The following is a 21,065-nucleotide window of genomic DNA, read 5'->3' on the forward strand; positions in this document are numbered from 1 at the left end:
GTTTTAAGGGCATAACATTCACAATTACGTATGTTGCTAGCTGTAGATTTTTTTATAGCTATTGTTTATAGGTTGAGGTGATTCCCTGTAACAGCATTCTTAATTCGATGAGAGTTTTTATCATGAATGGGTGTTGGATTTTGTCAAATGTTTTTTCTGCATCACTTAATATGATCATATGCTTTTCCTTTTCTAGACAGTTGATATGGAAATTATATTGATTGATTTCAAATGCTGAGCCAATCTTATATGCCTGGAGTAAATCCTACTGAGTCATCATGTAATATTTGTTTTCTACTGTATTGGATTTTTTTTAAAGTTTTATTTATCTATTCATGAGTGACACAGAGAGAGAGGCAGAGGGAGAAGCAGGCTCCACATGGGGAAGCTGATGCAGGACTTGATCCCAGGACCCTGGGATCAGGACCTGAGTTAAAGGCAGATGCTCAACCACTGAGCCACCCAGGTGCCCCTCTACGGAGTTGGATTTGACTTGCTAATATTTTGTTGATTTTTTTTTGTCTAAGTCTATGAAGACGATGGATTGTAGTTTTCTTTTTTGCTGGCCATTCTAGTTTGTGTTTCAAGATAATATTGACCTCATAAAATGAGGTGGAAAGTGCTCTCTCTAGTTCTGTTTTTAGGGAAAAATGTGTAAAATATATTAACTGTTCTTTAAATGTTTGGTAGAATTCTCCAGTGAAGCCACTTAGGCTTAGAGATTGCTTGCTGGGAGATTTTAAATTATAAATTTGATTTCCTTAGTGGCTATATAACTATTCAGATTACTTCATTCACCCTTGTTGAATTTTGCTCTTTATGGTTTTTGAGAAATTGGTCTATTTCTGCTAGTTATTAAGTTTGTAAACATAAAATTGTTTATATTCTTTTATAATTCCTTTAGCAGCTGCAGGATCTATGGTGATATTTCCCATTTAATTCCTAATATTAGTGATTTTGGTTTTCTCCTTTTTAAAATCTTTATCAGTCTCTTTGGAGTTTTATAAACTTTATTTTTTTTTTCCAAAGAACCAAATATCTGTTTCATTGGTCATCTTTACTATTTTCAATTTCATTGTTTTCTGCTCTTATCTTTTTTTTAATATTTTATTTATTTAGTCATGAGAGACACACAGAAAGAGACAAAGACATAGGTAGAGGGAGAAGCAGGCTTCCTGCATGGAGCTGGATGCAGGACTCCATCCTGGGACCCTAGGATCATGACCTGAGCCAAAGGCAGATGCTCAATCACTGATCCACCCAGGCATTCCTGCTCTTATCTTTATTATGCCCTTCCTTCTGCTTGCTTTGGGTCTACTTTGGTCTTCTTTTTCTAGTTTCCTGAGGTAGGAGCTTAGGTTATTGATTGAAAATTTTCTTCTTTTCTGTGGCAACAATTTCCTTATGTGTACTGCTATGGCTGCATCTCATATATGTTAATATGTCATATTTCCATTTTTATTCTGTTCTATGTATATATTTATTTATTTTGAGATAACTGAGTTTCCCAGTCTAGCTATTTGTTGTGGTGGGATTCTCCCTTGCTGGTCAGCTCAGCCACTTCTTGTCTCTTGGCTGGAGCTTCCCAACTGCTAGGTGTCTTAATAGAGGAGAGAAGTTTCAGGCCAGGAATAGGGAAGGAGAACACTTCTCCTGGCCAGTGATTTTAAGCAGGATTCTCAGTCGTTCCTGTTTGCCTATGTTGTTCAGCTCACCTGGTGTTGTTGATGGGACTCCAGTTCAGTCCTCTGGAAAAATGATCCTACTACCTAGACTGCCTTTAGGTTGGAGGTTAGGAAATGCCAAGCTAATTTTCACTTCTGCTGTTTGTGGTGGCCCTAAGATGCCCTGCAGCCATGTTGTTCCTCTAGCCCTGAGGTCCCTGACGTTTTCTCCTTCTTCCTTTCACCTTTGATAGTTCTCCTTTGGTTGTCTCTTGTGCTATTTCCAGGGATTATAGTTGTACTTTGGAAGGGAAAACCCAGAAGAAATGAATCTGTTCCATCTTGTATGAACAAGAAGTCAAATAGCTTATGTAAAGTCTTCATTGATACTACTTTCTCAGGTCCAGTTAGCAGATCAGTTAGTAAAAAGGTCACTTGAGCTGTATTGCTATCATGGGCTTATATCATCTGTTGACTATTAGGGAATGTTCTACAATAATTCGCTCTTTCAAGGCATGCTCAATAGTTGTTTAAGAACCACACAGGGGGATCCCTGGGTGGCGCAGCGGTTTGGCGCCTGCCTTTGGCCCAGGGCGCGGTCCTGGATATCCGGGATCGAATCCCACGTCAGGCTCCCGGTGCGTGGAGCCTGCTTCTCCCTCTGCCTGTGTCTCTGCCTCTCTCTCCCTCTCTCTGTGACTATCATAAATAAATAAAAATTTAAAAAAAAAAAAAAAAAAGAACCACACAGAATGCTGTGGGATTTGGGGGCAGGGATAAAAATCTGCTGCTACCAAAGAATTTTCAGCTAAAGAGAATGGTAAAGTCATCTCATCTTAAGAACCCTGACACCCATAATTGCAGGTCTCACTTTCGAGTTTGAAGGGACAGTCTCCATGAGGCAATGTGCCTTAACCACTGCAGCACCATTGTCCTTCACAACAAAGATCTTGATTTTCAGTGTTGCAGTTTCCAAGTGGTTCAGACATTCACCAGGGCAGGGATTAACATTTCATTTTCAAATAAAATCACCAAAGAGCCCGGTTTATTCAATGGCATGTCAAATTACAGAACTTGGTTCTTTTGTTTTGAACATCTCCTAGGTTTGATTGGAACATAGAGTAAATTATTCAGACTAATTAAGACTTAGAAAAAGATTACACACCAGGATCTATTGGGGGAGAATATCCTGAGTGATTTTGCCTAATTTTGTGCTATATCAATTCATCAAGCCAAGCCATGCCTCTAACATGCTCCAATGCAAATAGATTCTGTGCTAGGCACAGTGGTGACTCGAAAAAAAAAAAAAAAAACAGATAAAAATCTCACTTTCAGGCCTAAGATCTTCTTGAAGAGATTTTACTTACATACCTTAAAAAGGGCCTATATACTACAGGGCAGTGCATAATTAAGGGTCAATGATTGGAAGGGAAAATGGCTAAAGAGAGAAGTGAGAGGTCATTGCAGACTGGATTGATAAGAGAAAGTTTCTAGAAGGTTGTAGATTCAGGACAGATATGCTTGGGTGAATGGAGATGGATCCGTGAAGAAAGGTATGAGGATTATTATAGGCAAATGATACATAGAGGCCAGGCTGTCAGCCAGTCTTGTGGGAGGACTGGAGTTATTCCAGATGGGAGTTTAACTGAGGCCAGGTCCTGAGGACTTGACTTTTAGGCTCAGGAGGCATCTGTTTTCTGAGGACCTGGGGACTTTGTGATGTTCTGAGCTTAAGAGCAGTGCAAATAAATGCAGGGTTTGTGGATATCAGTTTGCAAAGAAGGCTGGTGTCTGGGGCATGGCTAGGACAGGGACCTGGAAGGAGACATCTGAAATTTTAAATAATAAAGTTTTGAAGAATAAATGTACTCTATAAGTGAAAGAATATCTTAAAAAGTACACTCATATGTACATGAGTGAATTTTTAAAAATTATGTTAACTTGTATCCTGTGGTTCAGTGTTAATGTTCACACCAAAATGCCCCTTCCATAATACTTAAGTGGGATTTAATTTATCCACGTACAGTTGAAAGTAAGTAATATTAAGACCAGAATTATGAAATCAGTAGTTTGACTATGGCTTTGCTCTCTGACCCTGCCTGATATAACTTTTAGAAGTCTCGACTAAATGTATGGCATGAAAGGGAGAAGGGAATCGAAGCTAAGAGAAAGTGTCCATTCCCATTGATTGGGAGAACAATGGTAAATGTATTGATTTTAATTTTTAAACCTTATATTACTTTTATATTCATAAAAAGAGTTCATATCTTATGCCAGATATCTAAAATCATATGAGTAATGTGCATTATAAATCAAAAAGCATAGATAAAATCTGTTAAGCATATACTGGCAATGTGAGAGGAAAAGCAGATAAAGTGATGGATTTGTAGGAGAAATGAAGGCAGACATTATAACCCAACAGTGAGATCATCTCTCTAACTAGCCTAAAGGTGGCTTTTGACTGAAGTAATTATTACCTTAATACAATTCCCAAGTACGAACAATATCATCCAGTTGCACGTAAGTTATGATCAAGTCTGACCTAAGAGAGTTAGACAAGTATGTTAGCTTCTGGCAAAAACTCAGATTGAATATCACACAGTATAATTTAAGAATTATATTTCTTATTCATTATATCATTGCTCTAGTGGTAATTTTCTATCCAATATATAGCTAGTATCATTTTTTTTGTGTATTTGTATGTAGTAAGAGTGATATAAAAATAATAAGGGAGATATTGATAACTCTTTTCTGAATAAATATATGTCCATGAATGAGTGAATGAACATCTTTCATGTATTTCTCCTTCAGAGAGTCTGACACAGGAAGAGAAGGGAAGCAGAGGAGAAAAATCCATGGAAATGACTGAAAAGTCACCCTATCTTCAGTCTGAGCTTAAATCAGATTGTCCTGTCAGTTTTGCATAGTCCCTGAAATAATCTTTTATTCTAGCATCCAGTTGACCTGAAGCACAAGAGAACAAATGTTATGAAAGTAAAATGAAAGACTCACCTTTTGGAAATCATATATGTATCTCATTTAAACTCATTTGACGACTGGTGAATTCATTAGGCAAAGACCAATAGGCATGAGATTTACATGATGAAGCTCCAGGTAACCACTATGCAATCCCCATGGACAATAAAATCAGGAGTGTGTGTGTGTGTTTTATAATAGTTTGTTTCTTTAATTTTAAAGTGAAGGCAAATACAGTATTAGTGATCATTCATTCCAGGTTTGGGGACTATGGGTTTTTTTTTTCATTTTTTTTTTATTGAAGAAGTGTGTATTTTTTTAAAATAAGTAGATAATGAGTTGTGAAATCATTATAATAATGTCTTTCTAAGCCAAAGCAGCCAACTTGCTGACTTCAAAATTGCGGCATCCATAGTTGATAATAAGGTCAATACATTTCCTAAAGCCCACCACGTTGCTATCACATTTATTTGCTTCTTAAAAATGAAGGTTTTATTCCACCTCTTAAAAATAATTACAGGCTGAGAAGTCACCGCTGTGGTCTCCTACCTCCTTTGCCTCTCATGCTCTGGTTCCCCACCACTTCACTGGTGGGCCCACTGATGTGGAGAGGGCCAAGGCTTAAAGGATCAAAACCCAGCTGAGGTTTTGGTGTTCTGGGGTGAGAGGGGCCCTGAGTGATTCAGCAGTGAAGGTGGTGATTCATTCTCCTGTGGTTACCTTTTGGGCAGATTTTAAGGCTCAATTAATACTCAGTGCTCCCATCATGTGTGATCTTTGGTTTACCAACCTATGATGTTTTTTCTCCTTGCTGTAAAATCCGAGGTTTAGGTAAAACAAAACAAAACAAAACAAAAACAAAAACAACCATGGAGAGGGAAATGCGAAAGAAGATCCCAAGTGAAACTTCTTCCATCATTCCCAAACCAACCACAGATACTCAGGTAATGTTAAGAAAAGATCATTGATGATGGATTGGACAAACCCCTAGCTGACACAGCAGCCCTTAGCTTTCCAGGTACTTATTCACCAAGCATGGTCTGAGCTCTGTTCCTCTGGCTGGAAATAAAGAAATGACTTCAAAAAATATAGCTCCTGCTTTCAAGCAGTTAGCTGCCCAATTGCAGAGTGGAGATGATGTTAAAATAGTAGATACTGTTACAGAATAAAGCCAGGTGGTATCAGATCTCAGCCACTATGAAGTGCAAAATCCCAGGGAAGAACAGAGAAGGTTACTGTCCTAGAACTCCTAGAACATTCTGTAAATGAGGTTAAATTTCTGCTGGTCGTTGATCAGAAAATATGGTTTCAATAAAAGGAATGCAAAGAGAAGGGGCAGAAAAATTAGCCTAGGGATAGGTGAGCCCAGTACGATCATGTTACAGATCTTGGAGTGAAAGTAATAAGAGCTTGTAGCAGCATTGCTACTGCCTGTGCCATTAGCCCTTCGTCCACCTGTGAGCTCACCCACAACCTGGGAGCAACTGTTGCCATCACTAAGGATAGCGTTCCACCTAAGCACTGTGTTCCTCTGCTTCTCTGCCCAAGGTCTTTTTGTTGTGTCACAGGAGCTTGCTGAGCCCATGGACAAGGCAGTCAGGAAGTGTCTGAAGGTTTAATGCCTCCAGTACAACCCTCAGCCAATCAAGAATGGGAAACCAAAGAACGAATACCCCAACTTTTTAAATATATTTTATTTATTTATTCATGAGAGATACACAGAGAGAGGCAGAGACACAGGCAGAGGGAGAAGCAGGCTCCATGAAGGAAGCCCAATGCGGGACTCAATCCCAGCACCCTGGGATCACACCCTGAGCCAAAGGCAGACGCTCAACTACTGAGCCACCCAGGCACCCATACCCCAGCTGTTTTGCCCCTCATTCCACACAGCAGTTTCTATGAAGGCCCCCAGAAGGGAAAGGGATGGTGGAAGAAAGAGAATAAAATCAAAGATATCCACATTCTAATTCCCAGAATTTGTGAAATATTATCTTCCATAGCGTCAGGGACTTTTTGGATGAGATTAAGTGAAGGATCTCGAGATGGTAAGGTTATCTTATATTCTCTGGGTCGGCCAATGTAATCAAAGGAGATAACAAGGCTGGACAATCAGAGACACATTTGAAGATATTGCCACTGCTGGTTTTGAAATTGGAAATTGGAACATGAGCCAGGGGATACACACTGCCTTTGGAAGCTAGGGAAGGCAAGGATACGGATTGTGCTCCAGAGACTCCAGAAAAGAATACAGGCTGGCTGACACCTTGATTTTCTGGGGCCTTGTCACTTTACTCCTGAGTTACTAAAATAACCTAACTTGCTCACCATTTATCTCTGTTCCAATCCAGCCTGCACCAAGCTAACACATTATTAGTGAAACCCATCACATGAACCTTGAATGGCTTTTGTGACATTGATGTCGCTTCATAGAGTTGACTATGCGACATAATCCTGGGAGGGCTATTTAACTTATTTATTTGTATTTTCTAGGGCTCTTAAACATTTATGTGTAAAAGATTCCCTTATGCTCTAATAAGATATTAAAAAGTGCATACTTTCAATCTCTACCCCTATGGTAGACTACTATGTTGCCAGCCCTAATTAGGGACCTCCCCTATATCCAAGCTTTTATGTTGTGACTTCATAACCAGTCCTACCAGGAGGTAGAGTTTATTTCTCACACTGGGAATAGCTAGTTGTTATAATCTCCAAAGATTCTGATTCCATAGGTAGATGTAACTCATTGTTAACAGGTCATTCTGTTGCAGGGCAGTCCAGAGACATTACTTGAGTAGCATTTTAGTATTACACGTCAGTTCGAGAAAAAAATAGCCTCAGGTGAAACATACAGTCTGTTAGAGTAGCATAGGCCTGACCGGAGAGCAATGAGTGCTAAGATATTACTAGAATGACCCAAACTGAATCTGGCATCACAGTGGTAACTGTGCACATGGCATCATATACCTGGAAAGACCATCGAACCATTACACCACCAGCACGGTGTCCACGAGAAGCTATTCTGTTTTAAGATCATGACTTTATCTACTTATCTATTGGTTTATAGACACTAATATCTATATTCTATTATTTTTGACATGGTAGCCTGCAAGCAAAACCTCACATGGAAACCCAGCATATAAAGCAGACACACGTGGTAGAAGCAGATGGATGTGCACCCCAAATACTCCATCTTCCCTTCCCCACCCTGCCCCACTCAAGGCTGCTGAGGTTCTCTGTGGACCAGAGTTAGAAAATCATTGTCCTGGGATCCCTGGGTGGCGCAGCGGTTTGGCGCCTGCCTTTGGCCCAGGGCACGATCCTGGAGACCCGGGATCGAATCCCACGTCGGGCTCCCAGTGCATGGAGCCTGCTTCTCCCTCTGCTTGTGTCTCTGCCTCTCTCTCTCTCTCTGTGACTATCATAAAAAAAAAAAGAAAAAAAAAAAAAGAAAATCATTGTCCTGTAGGGTGAAATTAACATTCCTCAGGCTGGTAGGCAAGCTTCCACAATTTGATTTTATCATTCCCACCATTCATTGCTGCACACAAACCACCCCAAACTTAACAGCATGAAACAACCACTCCTCCCTTGTGCTCATGGAACCTGTGCCTCAGAAATTAAGATTGCACAACAGCCAGGCCACATGTCTGCCACTTTGGAAGTCTGGAGCCTCAGCTGGGGAGATTCAAATGTCTGTGGCTGGAATCTTCTGGAGGCTTGCTCACCCACATGTCTGGTACCTGGACTGGGATGAATGAGAGGCTCAGTTCATCTGGGAGTGTTGGCTTGAGCATTTCCATGTGGGTTCTCCATTTGGCTTGGGCTTTTTCTCAACAAGGTAGTTGGGTTCCGAGATGGAGTGTTGTAATAGGGATTTTATAGACAGAGAGTGTTTCAAGAAATCTGGACAGAGGCTGCATGAACTTTTATGAAGTAGCCTCAGAAGTCTTCTGTACTTTATCAGTCATGGCAGTCCCAAAGTTCTGTTCACATTCCACAGTAAGGGACATACGCCCCATTATTTGATGGTGGCACTGTCTATATTACATTGTGGGATGGGGGGTATTGATATTGTCATCTTCAGAGAATAAAATCTACCACAGTCCATCCTTTAGCCACAACCATTCATATTCATACAAAATGCACAAACACCCCCAAAGTCTTATCTCATTACAGCATCAACTCAAGGTCTCATTGACTAGATGGAGAGGAAGCTTGACGCATCAAAGTCTCTGAGTGCAGTTCCTTGAGACAAGCTATCTGCCCCCATAGTGGAGGCATCGTAAGATCACCACAGTAGACATTGCAGAAGAGCACAGGGAATGGGAAATGCTCTTGTGCCCATCTCTGGAAAATATAACTTGCTATAGTTACATTTTCAACCTTCTATCTGTTAGTTTCTAATGTGAATCTTGCATCTTCTCCTAAAAGTATCATATGCTTCCACAGGTTTCCTTGACTTTGTTCACAAAGTGTTTCCCTCCTAGAATGATCTCCAGCTCTGCCTTACCCAATCAAATCTATTTCCCTCAAGGTCCTCCAAATAGACTGGGGTGAGGGTGATTAACACAATCAGATTCGCTATCTAAAAATATTTTGTTGCTGTGTTGTATGGAGAAAGAAATGAGGCCTGATGTGAGTACCTTTGAATAGCTTAGATTGGGGTATTGGTATTTGGAACATTAATAGTCCTGAACAAATTCAGATACCCCAACACTAATTAGACACATAGGCCAACCCCATCTTAAAAGATTTCATATTTTTGTGGCTTTGATTCATCATTAAATCCACTGATTTAGGGACACCTGGGTGGTTCAGTGGTTGAGCGTCTGCCTTTGGCCCAGGATGTGATCCCAGGGTGCCAGGCTTCCTGATTGGAGCCTTTTCTCCCTCTGCCTCTCTCTCTCTCTCTCTCTCTCTCTCTCTCTGTCTGTCTCACATGAATAAATAAATAAATCTTTTTAAAAAATATATCCACTGACTTATCTGGTCATACCAGCACATTTTTTTTCCCCTGAATCCATATGGCAAAACTCTTAAAATTGGAAATTGCATTTGTACATTTTTCATGACCAATACATTGGACATAGTGGTGACAATTTGGGTAGTATTGATGAAAGAAAGAGTTAAAGAATATACTCTCAGGATGACAGAAATGAGAGGAACCTAAGAATTATGTTATATCCTTTGAGATTTGGATAGTAAAACATCAGCCCAAAGGGATGACCTTTGGTTGTTAGCTGAAACATCAGAATCTTCAAGGCAGACTTTGGAGTCATGGCAGAGGCATTAGATGACCCACTGCAGCTGACTCTGATTGTAGTCAAGACTTAAGATATTCAGATATAAGTCATCAGACATGGACCCTTCCCTTCTCAGCAAATATGATGCTGGACTGTCTCACATGGGATACAATGGCCCTTAATGTGACAGAGGAATTGAACCCTGGAACAGCCAAATCAAGACAAATTGCACCCACTCAGTGCTTGTCCTAAACCAGTGTATACAAGCCTTGAATAAACCTAAGGCTTCTCCCTTCTCACATCTGTGTCTTAGCAACACCAGAGTTAGGTGTGGGGGATGGTTTGGATCAACATAGTTGCAGAGAATATTTTTTTTCCTCCACTCAGATTCTCTTAAGCAATTGAAATATCTGGAATGTAGCCCATGCCTCAAACAGGGCAGACACCAACCTGTCGACATTGTTATCTCTTGGCTGGGTGTTGAGTAAATTGTGTGTGAAGGTTTTTCTTAATTTTAGGATGATAGAGGTTCCAAAGCCACTAGAAGAGATTTAGAGGTGGTGTTTCCAAAAAGACTGCTGATGCTGGTCTTATGACATTTTCTGGGAAAGTGTATATATCCTAGCTTGATCTTACAAATGATTGCAAGGTGCAGCGACCCAGCCATTTCTAACCATGCCTAGTGTCCTCTGTGACTATGTCAGTACATGGCCTCAGACATCTTAGAGGTTTAAGTGGTAAGGGTTGTTGATGGGCTTGAGTATTATGCTCAGGAACATCCTTTGGGTTTGTAGCATAGACAGAGGGGGTAAAAAAATATCTTATTTAAGACTGGTCATGGGAAAGGGTTGGCCTCTTGCACATGTCTGTGCAAACTGGTTCAAGTCCAGTGTCTCTTGCAATCAATCCTGGTCCACAGCAGGGTCAGACCCCAGTCTTCCCCACCCCTGCTCAACCTCTGCACCCAGTGCCAGAGGAAGAGTTAATGCTGCTACTGACCGCAGCCATTGAGCTGGTAATACAGGGCAGAAGATGATGCTTTGTCATCTCATATTACTTTTATATCCTGGCCTATGATCAAATCAGGAGAGGACTTAGCACTTTTTAAACCACACTTCACAAAAGGTGCACAGTTCAAGGGTCAGGCACCTTCCTCAGTGATGACATTAATCCTGTTAGATCTCAGGGGCTCTTGAGATCTGAATCTGAATGGGCAATGAGGAAGCCCACCAATCATGTCCACATGAGTCTCCCCCCTGTTCGCTGCTCCAGGAGGCCTGGACTGCATGCTGTTGGGCAGTGTGCAAGACACCATAGGCTGAAGATACATTTGGTTTCTGAACTACCACTGTAGGCAGGTTTACAAAGGCAAATAGTTATTAACACAGAAATCAAGCTGAGGCTCTGAAATGTGGTGGAGCTTCCCAACTCATACCTTTAGAAGCCCAGTGGTGCCGTCTAAGCTGTAGGATGCTGTGGAAACTCTGCTAAGGATATCAGGAACTACAGAAAATGTAGCCCCTTTGATGCAACCTAATTTTTGGCCTGCATTTTTGCTTAATCAATAGAAAGGACTCTTTAAAGTAGCCTGGGATTTCTTTCCCCAGCATTTTTAATGTATTAGAAGCTACCCATGAAACAATTAAACTGATTTCAATATTTTCCACTTCAAGGATCTGGTCATAAATACTTCCTGGGCATTAAGTAACCAGTGTGCCATGTAAGCTAGCTATGTATTATCCAGTGTCACAGCACGACACTTGAACACACTACCACCCTACATGCTTCCACTTTCTGACTTTCCAGAACAAGGAACATCATGCTTAGTATTAAACAGTCATTTCTGATGTCTTGGCATGTGATAACACTGGATTCTTTCTGGCTTTGGAAGATATTTTGTGATGTGCATGCTGGAAGGGCGATGACTTATTTTGTAACCTCTGGGGGACCACGTGTGCTTTGAAAGACATATCCATCCATGGAAACTGTTTTATTTACAGTGATGGAGAGCTGTACTAGGAGCAAAGAGTGAAACCACAAAGCATTAAAATAGTCTTTGGCTTCACAGGGGCTTACAATTTGATTGAAGAGGCAAAACTTGTATGCTAAAGAGAATTAAGCAAAGATATAAATATGTCCAACCCAATGTTGGATGGAGAACAAGTGAATCATAGCAATCAGAAATGTTCTATGTTGAGAAGAAAAAAGAAATGATTCAGTATCCCTTAGATGTGAAGAGGTGCACCAGCCAGCATGACATTGAAGCCTGTAATCAAACTATTACAGATTTCCATGTATACTATTAAACAGATATTGACTTTCATGAGGTTATATCAAGATTTATTGGCCCGAGAGGTAAATATTGACTGATAAGATGTTGAGGTCAATAATTACCTCCAGGGACAATAAATCTTTATATTCACAGACACACAAATTCAATAGTCAGTGTGGTTTGTTAGATTAAACACAAATTCCAAGTCATTAGAAATATCTGGAAATTCCTTTTTATAACCATGAATTCTGACAGTTTATAATTCATTTTAAAACAGCATATTTTAAATCAGATCTGATTTAACTCTAGAAGAGAAGGTTAGTTTTATTTTTAATCATGGCCTCATGGAAAGAAAAATCACTTTATATATGTCTTCACGTTGACTAATTCTATTCCAGCCGCTAACCGGTAACTGCCACATGGTAGGTACTCAATATACATTTAAAAAAATGAAATCAGTCTCATGCAATTTGGCATTTAAATTCTTAATCAACACAAAAGCTGATTAAAAATATATGTTAGATAACAATTATCAATGTTTTAAAGTCACTTACTCTTTCATCAAAAAATATTTATTCAGAATTTATTTTAGGGCAAAAGGCACATCAGGCAAAAAAAGATTTATTCCACTGATGAAATTAGAAAATTTGGATTACTTATATTTGTTCTTTACCTGAAATTTATTCAGAATTTTATTTTATTTAGAAATTAAAATTTCAGTATTTTAGGTTTGATGTGATTGAGAGTTAAACTGATAAAGCATGAAAATACACCACATGCTGTCATTTCAAAGAGCTAATTTTTATGTAGGCAGTCAATTATTTTGAGAGAATGTATGCAAACAGTGATTATATCCAGGTCATTATATTTTATATTGCCTTATACCAGGGAGATAGCAGAGGGGGACAGGCAGATAGTTTGGGGCTGGTGTTGGGGATTGCAAGCAACAAAGGAGTAGTAACACAGATGAGTACTTTTGCTTCCTCAGAAAAGTAAAGTATATGCACCCTTTTTTACACACATATGGTCTGTCCTTTCCACATACCCTTCAATGGCCATACAGCTGACCAGTCCCTCCCAATAAGACCTGTCCCAGACCTCCCGTTGTCAGCTTGCTAACATCCTCCTGTAGCAAAGATGAAAACCGGTCCTGACAATGGCCCTCTGTAGCTGTGCTAGGCTGGGCATTGGGCACCATGTGGGAGATTCAAAAAAGTCTCCAAGAAGTACAAAGAATGATCAAAGGATACCCAAAGGCCAACCTCCTGCATTAACAGGAGGTTAACAAGGTATTGAATTTCTGCTGTCTTCTTGTAAAGAAATAAGAATTACAGATAATAATTTAATTTACTTTAATTGCTGTCTCTTCCTTATTAAGACTAACCACTATCATAAATTTGGTATTGGTCCTTCCGGTATATTTTTATACTTTAAAGCATACATATCCATGCAATATTATTTTACTTGGCCATTTAAAAATTACTTATAGTTCTCATATATATTATATACATTATTTTGTATTTCTCTTTTTTCACATATTGTTTTTTTTAATATCTGGTCAAAAAACTACTAATTTGTGCATGGGCTGACTCCCTTAAAAGTCTTGGAAACAGATGGGGGAATTAATCTACATTCTACCGCTCTCCCTAGTTCAACAATAATCAGTCCTTAGATCAGGATTTCATAAACTGACATCCATACGTACTTTGGAAAAAGAGGTGGACCTCGGGGAGATGTGTTCGTGAACTTATTGTGTGTGTGTGCATGCGTGTGCGTGTGTGTGCTCACGTACTTTTAAATGTGTATTTACATATAAGTATCATTTCTGGGAAAATGCTTCATAGCTTCCATCTAATTCAAAAAGGATTCCATAAGTTCCACTTTTTTTGGAGCCACTTGTTAAGAGCCCTTATTAATTGCGGTGCCATGACAGTGGGTAAAAGATTTTTGGTACTAAAATGATGAAAATAGGAGGTGATGTGTCTTATTCCATTCAGGCTGCTACTATAACAAAATACCAGAGCTTAAGTAGTTTATAAACTACTGACATTTATTTCTCACAGACCTGGAGGCTGGAAAGTCCAAGATTAAGGTGTTAGCATGGTCACCGCCCAGTGAGGGCTCTCTTCCTGGCTCACAACCAATGCCTTCTCACTGGGTCCTCACATGGGGAAGGGGCTAGAGATCTCTCTGGAGCCTCTTTTATAAAGCCCTAATCCCATTCACGGGGGCTCCCCCCTCAAGACTTGAGCACTTCCCAAAAACCCAGCTCCTCATGCTATCATTTTGAGGGTTAAAACTTCAAACATATGAATTTGGAGGAAACAAGTGTTCAGACCACAGCATTGTGCTAAAATCATCCATGTTGGAAAAGATACAGATGAGTTTTTGAAATCGTGAACACAGCTTCGTATTTATGTAACCAGACATTTTATGAGCTACGTGTAAACATTTAACTGACAAAATGTAATAATTAAAATCAATGATTACATCTTTGAATTTTAGATTTAAGAAGCATCCATTACTAGAGGTCTTATACAAGGGATTCAATGAATAAAGAGGTGGTTGGTCTAGTGGCCTTTTAATTATTCCTACAAATAATCTAATCCAATTTCTTTATTTTACAGAAAGGGGAAGCCGAGGCCCAGAGAACGGAAGGGATTTATGAATTACCACCTCTTTTCGATTCAAGATCATTAAAGTGTCATGAAGAATTTCAAAGGCAGTTTGGCAGAGGGAATGAAAGAGATATGGTCTATTAAAATTACCTTTGAAAATTAACTTTCTTGTTATTCTCTAGACTAGCTGTTATTGTGATGGCTTAGGAAAACCTGAAAGCTCTGAATCTGATGCACGATGCAAAAGTAATCTGTGCAAATGCTAGGTACTTTGTTCAATTTTCTGGTCATAGGTAGAAATGCAAGCATCTAGCAAGTGTGCTTTCAGGATGTGTCTTCTGGGAATCTTGGAGGAGATCACAGATGGAGAAGTCCTCACCCCGCCATAATATGCTTTTAGTCCTGGAACAATGGGATGCTAGTAAGATACTGACCTTGTATTTTTGTTTTTCGATTGCTGAGAAGGAGCTTTGAGAGAGAGCTTCTTCCCTCACCCAAATCAATTACCCAGCTACTTTTGGAAAAATAATTTTAGAGATAGGAAGAGTAGAAGTTCATCTGGCCCTATAACTTTATAGGCTAAAAAGGAGATAAAAGGGTAGTTGAAAGAAGATAAAAAGAAGTTGAAAAATTTTGAGAGAGTCATGGGGTTGATTGCGGTAGAAGACCGGTGATCTTTGCTTCTCCCTCCTACAGATTTGGCAGGGCTTTGTGTGTCTGTTGAGAATGCACGTGTGTGTCAACATTACATTTGTGTGAGTGGAGAAGGAGCTGTACAAGCAGATAAAATGAGATTGTAGGGGTAGAATTTTTCGCTAACGCTTCCAAATTCCCACTTGTAGGAATCCAGCAGACTCAAAGTCTTGATTACTGTGATTAGTGATGGAAGAACTCCAGTTTCCAAAACAGAATGACCAGAATTAACAGTAAAGATCGCCAACTTTATTATGGCACTCACTACAGGCATCAGCCTCACTCCTGGATTTTTCTGTCTTGCTTTCCTATCTGTATTTTCACAGACTGATTTTTTTTAACTTCAGCTTTTAGGGCAGTTTTAAATGTGCAGAAACATTACAGCTTTAGTACAGAGAATCCCCATGCACCCCACAGCCAGTTCCCCTGTTATTAAAGTCTTGGCACATGTGTTATATGCATGGTAGGTTTGCTAACATTTAATGAGCCTGGATTAATGTGTTACTATTAAGATTTGTTGATACTTTATTTCCATTTCCTTAGTTTCTCCTTTATGTTCTCTTCTGTCCCAGGAACCCATCCAGTATACCCCATTTCCTCCTGAGCTCTGCTTGGCTATGACGATTTCTCACTTTCCTTGTTTTTTGTACCCCTTATAGTTTTGATGGCTCCTGATCAGTTACTCAGTAGACTGTTCTTCATCTGTGGTTTGTCTGATATTTTCCTCATGGTGAGACCAAAGTTATGGGTTTGGGGGAGGAACACCAGAGATATAAAGTGGCATTTTCATCACATCATATCAAGGGTGGTACAAGCTATCCACGGGACTTACTGCCGTTAATGTTGACTTAAGCACCAAGCTGGGGGTTCAGATTTCTCCACTGTAAAGTTACTCTCCCTCCTCCCCTCCCTTTCCATACACTATTCTTTGGGATAGTGCACCATGTGCAGTCCACACCCGAGGAGTGGGGAGTTTTGCTCTACTTTTCTGAGGGTGGAGATTCTACTAAATTTTATGGAATTCTTCTACAGGGGACATTTGTCTCTCTCTTTTATTTATTTTTTTATTATTCATGCAATCATTTTTTGAGTATCAGTATGGACTCTATATTTATTTTGTACTTGGGATTATGATCCAGCAATACTTCGTTCTGTGGCTAGGATGGTTCTAGTGTCGGTCATTGTGAGCAACGATTGGCTCCTGTGTTTTGTTAGCACACCTCCACCGTTGTGGGTCAATGTTATTGTGGTTCTGAGCACTTTCTTGTTTTCTGGGACTGTAAGTTGCTCCGGGTTCATCTTATATATTTCCTGTCCCAGTCCTGAAGGGGTGACTCCCCTTTCATAATCATTTAACACTTATCACATAGAGTGATGGTGTTGGGGGGGATGTGTGTAATTAAAACCACTGGCTGGGTGACTTCCACTTATCTCTCCAACTTTACTTTCCACCTTTTTCCATTCTCTGTGTCCAGACAGGCTAGCCTGTATGGACTAATGATGATGCTCTTGCCTCTGGCTTACAGCTAGGCCCTGACAATGGGGCACTCCAGCAGGAAATAGCAAGGAGCACCGGTCATGAGTCTAGCTATTTATGCCTTTGTTTTGTCCACATCGGGGGCTTCCTGGGCCATGCTTGCTGAGATTCTCAGCTCACACAAGGCACCCCTCTCTACATGGACTTCTCTGTCTCCAGACCCCCCTGCCTCCCCATAACCCTCCTCTGTAGACCCCCACCTTGATGCCTTCAGGTTTAGGGATAAGGTAAGAAGCCCTTTTGCTAGTCCAGGGCACTGCCCTAAATGTTGCTTTTGTAGACAGTGTTTTTTATTAGATTTATGAATATCCTAATTAGGTTGTATCATCTCTTTCCTGCTGGCACATTTCCCAATATCTTTTTGGAATCAGGTCAGAGTATGTTGGAGGAAAATAGAAAGAAATGCAGGAAGAAAAGAGTGAGCAAGAGAGGATCACAGTCAATACAAGAGCGACCAGGAGAGAGACAAGAGAAAAGAAACAGTGATCAGGACATCCAAGCATGTTTTATGCTAACTTGAAGGAAGACCTTTGGGTCAATGGCTGAGGATAGGTTTCTAACTTACAGCCAATTTATACATTCTTATCCCTCTCACGCTAAAGAATCATTTTAGGTCCATGTGGGGCTAGGAAATTTTGTTTTGGAATTTCACTTTAAAGCTAATAATTTTAATATGTGGAGTTATTATTAATAACTCTTATGGTATCCTGACAATGTGTTAGACACCGAATTCTCAAGTAGATTAAGAGCAAACATTTCTTATTAGTACAAAACAACTGTGCAAATTCCATATTTATGCATTTATGAGGTTTCATATTTTCATTTGCATTGCTTTGGATATCTTCTTAATGAAGAAAAAACCTCATAATAGACAGTTTTTTAGATTTTGTAATAAATATGATGACAGTGAATTTTCAGGTAAAAAAATCTTGAATCTCCAAGATGTTTAGTATGCTTGCATTGCACTATAAAATTTCTGAGAAATTTAACTACTTATAACAGTCTATAGATATATCTTTATTGTGTTCTAACGATGTAGGTAGGAAGATATATATTACTTAATTCAATTCTCAAAGCAACCCATCTTGTTAGAATTGTAAGCTTTATAATGAGAAAATTAGCTGGAGAGACTAAGGTTCTTGCCAGAAAACACACAAAGACAGAAAATCACACCGTTGGGAGTGGAACATGAGTCTTCCTAACTGTAAACCCAGTGTTCTTAAAATTACACTATTAGTTAATATTAACATTTACTCTTTGGGAACATTTAGTTTACAAGTATGTGGTACACTAAATTATGAAATTCATTTCTGCGAAGGTTTCATTTTACACTGCACTAAATTTTTAGTTAGTATTGAAACAACTTTTAGTCTACGTGCTGTGTTTCAAATAAAAGAAAACTTTTTCTTTCCTTGAAAACATCTAAAATAAAATAGTCTATTACTGATGCTCACATTTCACAGCATAAGACAGAGCAACTTGCTCAAACATGCTTTCATGGTTTTGATTACCATTTGGTGGCAATTAAATTTGTTAATTTTGGTTTTATTTCAGTGAAACAAAATTATATTTGTGGGCACAAGAAGTAAAAGCAACATCTTTTTCTCCTTCCGAAATTTTGAACTGTGGTCGTTTATTTAACCTGATCAAAACTTTTGCCTAGTGAAAGAGAAGGGAGACACATTGTTTTAATCTGAGGGAAGCAGCTAATTTGCATATATTCAGTATGAGAGTTCACACAGAGCTATTAAAATCAGTGTTAAGAGAGACTCTGTCTTGGACAACTCCTTCGCTCTCATTTAAGTAATGATACATGCACAGAGCTCTAATGTACTTCTTTCTTTCATTCATTCCACAATTAATTTTTGAATCATATATTTTAGCAGAGACTTTGATGTGTCAGGTGTTCCATCAGGCTCTGTCATGTGGTGTGTAAACACAATCTTCATGTATCAGTACTGAGTATTACTGCATCTGAACACACTTTTCAACTATGAAGTTGAAACATTTAAACTTTTCAGGACAGGAAGATGTGAGTGGCTCCTAGGATCCAAGAGAAATCAGGCTGAGAAGGCCTTTTGAGAGGTGAGCTCTTCCCCTGTGAAGCCATCCTCGTGTCTTCCAGAAGCCCAGAAATAGGAGGGATGATGTCTTTCTCCAAGTCACAGAGTCAAAACAAGGACCCTTGCCCCTTGACCCCCAGATCTGTTCTCCAACAGGATCCTGGTTTGTAGGGGTATTGAGGGAGTCATTCATTCATTCATTTGTTGGTTCACTCTATTAACAAATATTACTTAAACATCTTCTCCAGATGGGCCCCTGGATTAGGGGCTGGGAGTTCATTGCAAACAGAACAGACTAGACATGCCTTTCACATGGTGGCACTTCTGTCCCTTTACTCACCAGGTCTATGGTAAGATACTCACTACTGAGGAAATAGTAGCTCTAATATAATTCATTAAATGAGTAGATTCATCTGTGAGTATGGGAGAAACTGTAGTACACAGATCCCGGGAGAACTAAATAGGGAGACATGAGAGAGAATAATGAAGAGTGTCCAATACTATTTGGGGAAGGTGAGGAAGGGGCAGGCTGGGTTAGGACTCTCTATGAATATAATGCTGGGGTGTAAGCTGAAGGACGGGAGGGAGTCAAGGGGACAATGGGTGGGGGTGAGTGAGTGTGTTCCATGTGCAAGGAACAGAGTATGTTTTGTTTTTTTTAAATAAGATTTATTTGTTTGTTTATTTAATTGAGAGAGAGATATCACACATGATTTAGGAGAGGGTCAAAGAATCTTGGAGAGAGAATCCCCAGCAGATGCCCCACTGAGGGCAGAGTCCGACACAGGGCTCAATCCCATGACCCCGAGATAGAGATCCAAGCAGAAATCAGGCATCAGACACCCAACTGGCTGAGCCACCCAGGTGTCCCGGAACAGAGTCTGTGAAGGAATAGAGAGAAGGGATTTTCTAATAGAAACCCATACATTTATAAAAAAACAAGTAATGATAATATCGGTACAGCTACTATTTATTTCACACCTCCTTTGTGCCACCCTGTGCTGGGTCAAATTAGACCCTAATTTTTTTAATCCTCACACAAATACTCTGGGACTATACCCTATGAGACGAGTGGTCTCTGAGGATCACAAAGGTTAAAAATCACACTTCAAAAAAAAAAAAAAAATCACACTTCAAATGTTACATGAAGAGTTGAAGAGATAAATTCCAACTGGGGCCTACGGGTCCATGTCCCTGCCCTCAGCCACAATCCCACATTCTTCTGGAATGCAGAGCAAGTTGTTGGTATCTTATGTTCTTTCGATCCCTTCTTCATACTTGGAGTTCAGATCGTACAGTTGGGAAAAATTACTCAAACCCCCAAACAATTTGAATTTGTGCCTTGTCATACTGCATTTGCTTAATGAATGCAAGCCTCTATATTTCCTTTCATTTGTGGGTTTATGAACGTCAGCATCCTACTTTATATGTGGTTGGATTTTTTTTTTAAGTGCCTAACCTGCCGTAATTAAAGATACCTACTTTGGATGAGAGCCCTTCTCTCCTACTTATAACAATCCAGCACTAAACAATCCTCCCCCCCCAAAAAAATGCATAACCCACGAGTATAGACAAGGAGTACTGTCTATGTTCACTGCTCGTGCTACTTAACATATAGATGGACCTTGCCCAGTTTCTGGGCTTCTCTGCCCATACCCTAGATTTTCCCCTGTATCGTTTTTTGTGGCTGCTTCATTTCTGTTTAATATTTGCCTATTTGTGTTGAAATCCCCAGTGTAGAAACCCACAAACCAAACAAATACTAGCGGAAAACACGGAGCAGCTCAAACGTCCTTGGAGACAGTCAATTTTTTTGTTGTTGTTTGTTTGTTTGCCACCATTTGTCATCCTCTGCTCAGAGATCAACAGTTTTTAGCACACAGATCAATATTCTCTTAACCCAGACCTAATCTGAGGAGAGTCTCCCCGCGTTTCACCTTGGCCTACTCCTCTGTACTGGAGTGGCCTTCTTTTCTTTCTTTCTTTCTTTCTTTTTTTA

The 21,065-nt window shown here is 39.7% G+C and overlaps 1 long non-coding RNA gene across 2 annotated transcripts in view; it reads left to right on the forward strand.

Annotated features, from left to right (window-relative positions):
- The window catches only part of LOC144323942 (uncharacterized), a 38,610-nt gene extending 23,721 nt beyond the window's left edge, over positions 1–14,889 (forward strand). For both annotated transcript variants that reach the window (XR_013389331.1, XR_013389332.1), the window contains exons 6-8: positions 3,780–3,866; positions 4,476–4,778; positions 14,783–14,889. This is a non-coding gene — a long non-coding RNA (uncharacterized LOC144323942). The remainder of the gene's footprint in view (positions 1–3,779; positions 3,867–4,475; positions 4,779–14,782) is intronic.
- Positions 14,890–21,065: the final 6,176 nt, after the last annotated feature.

Source organism: Canis aureus, chromosome 11 (assembly GCF_053574225.1).
Source record: "Canis aureus isolate CA01 chromosome 11, VMU_Caureus_v.1.0, whole genome shotgun sequence".
NCBI lineage: Eukaryota > Metazoa > Chordata > Mammalia > Carnivora > Canidae > Canis > Canis aureus.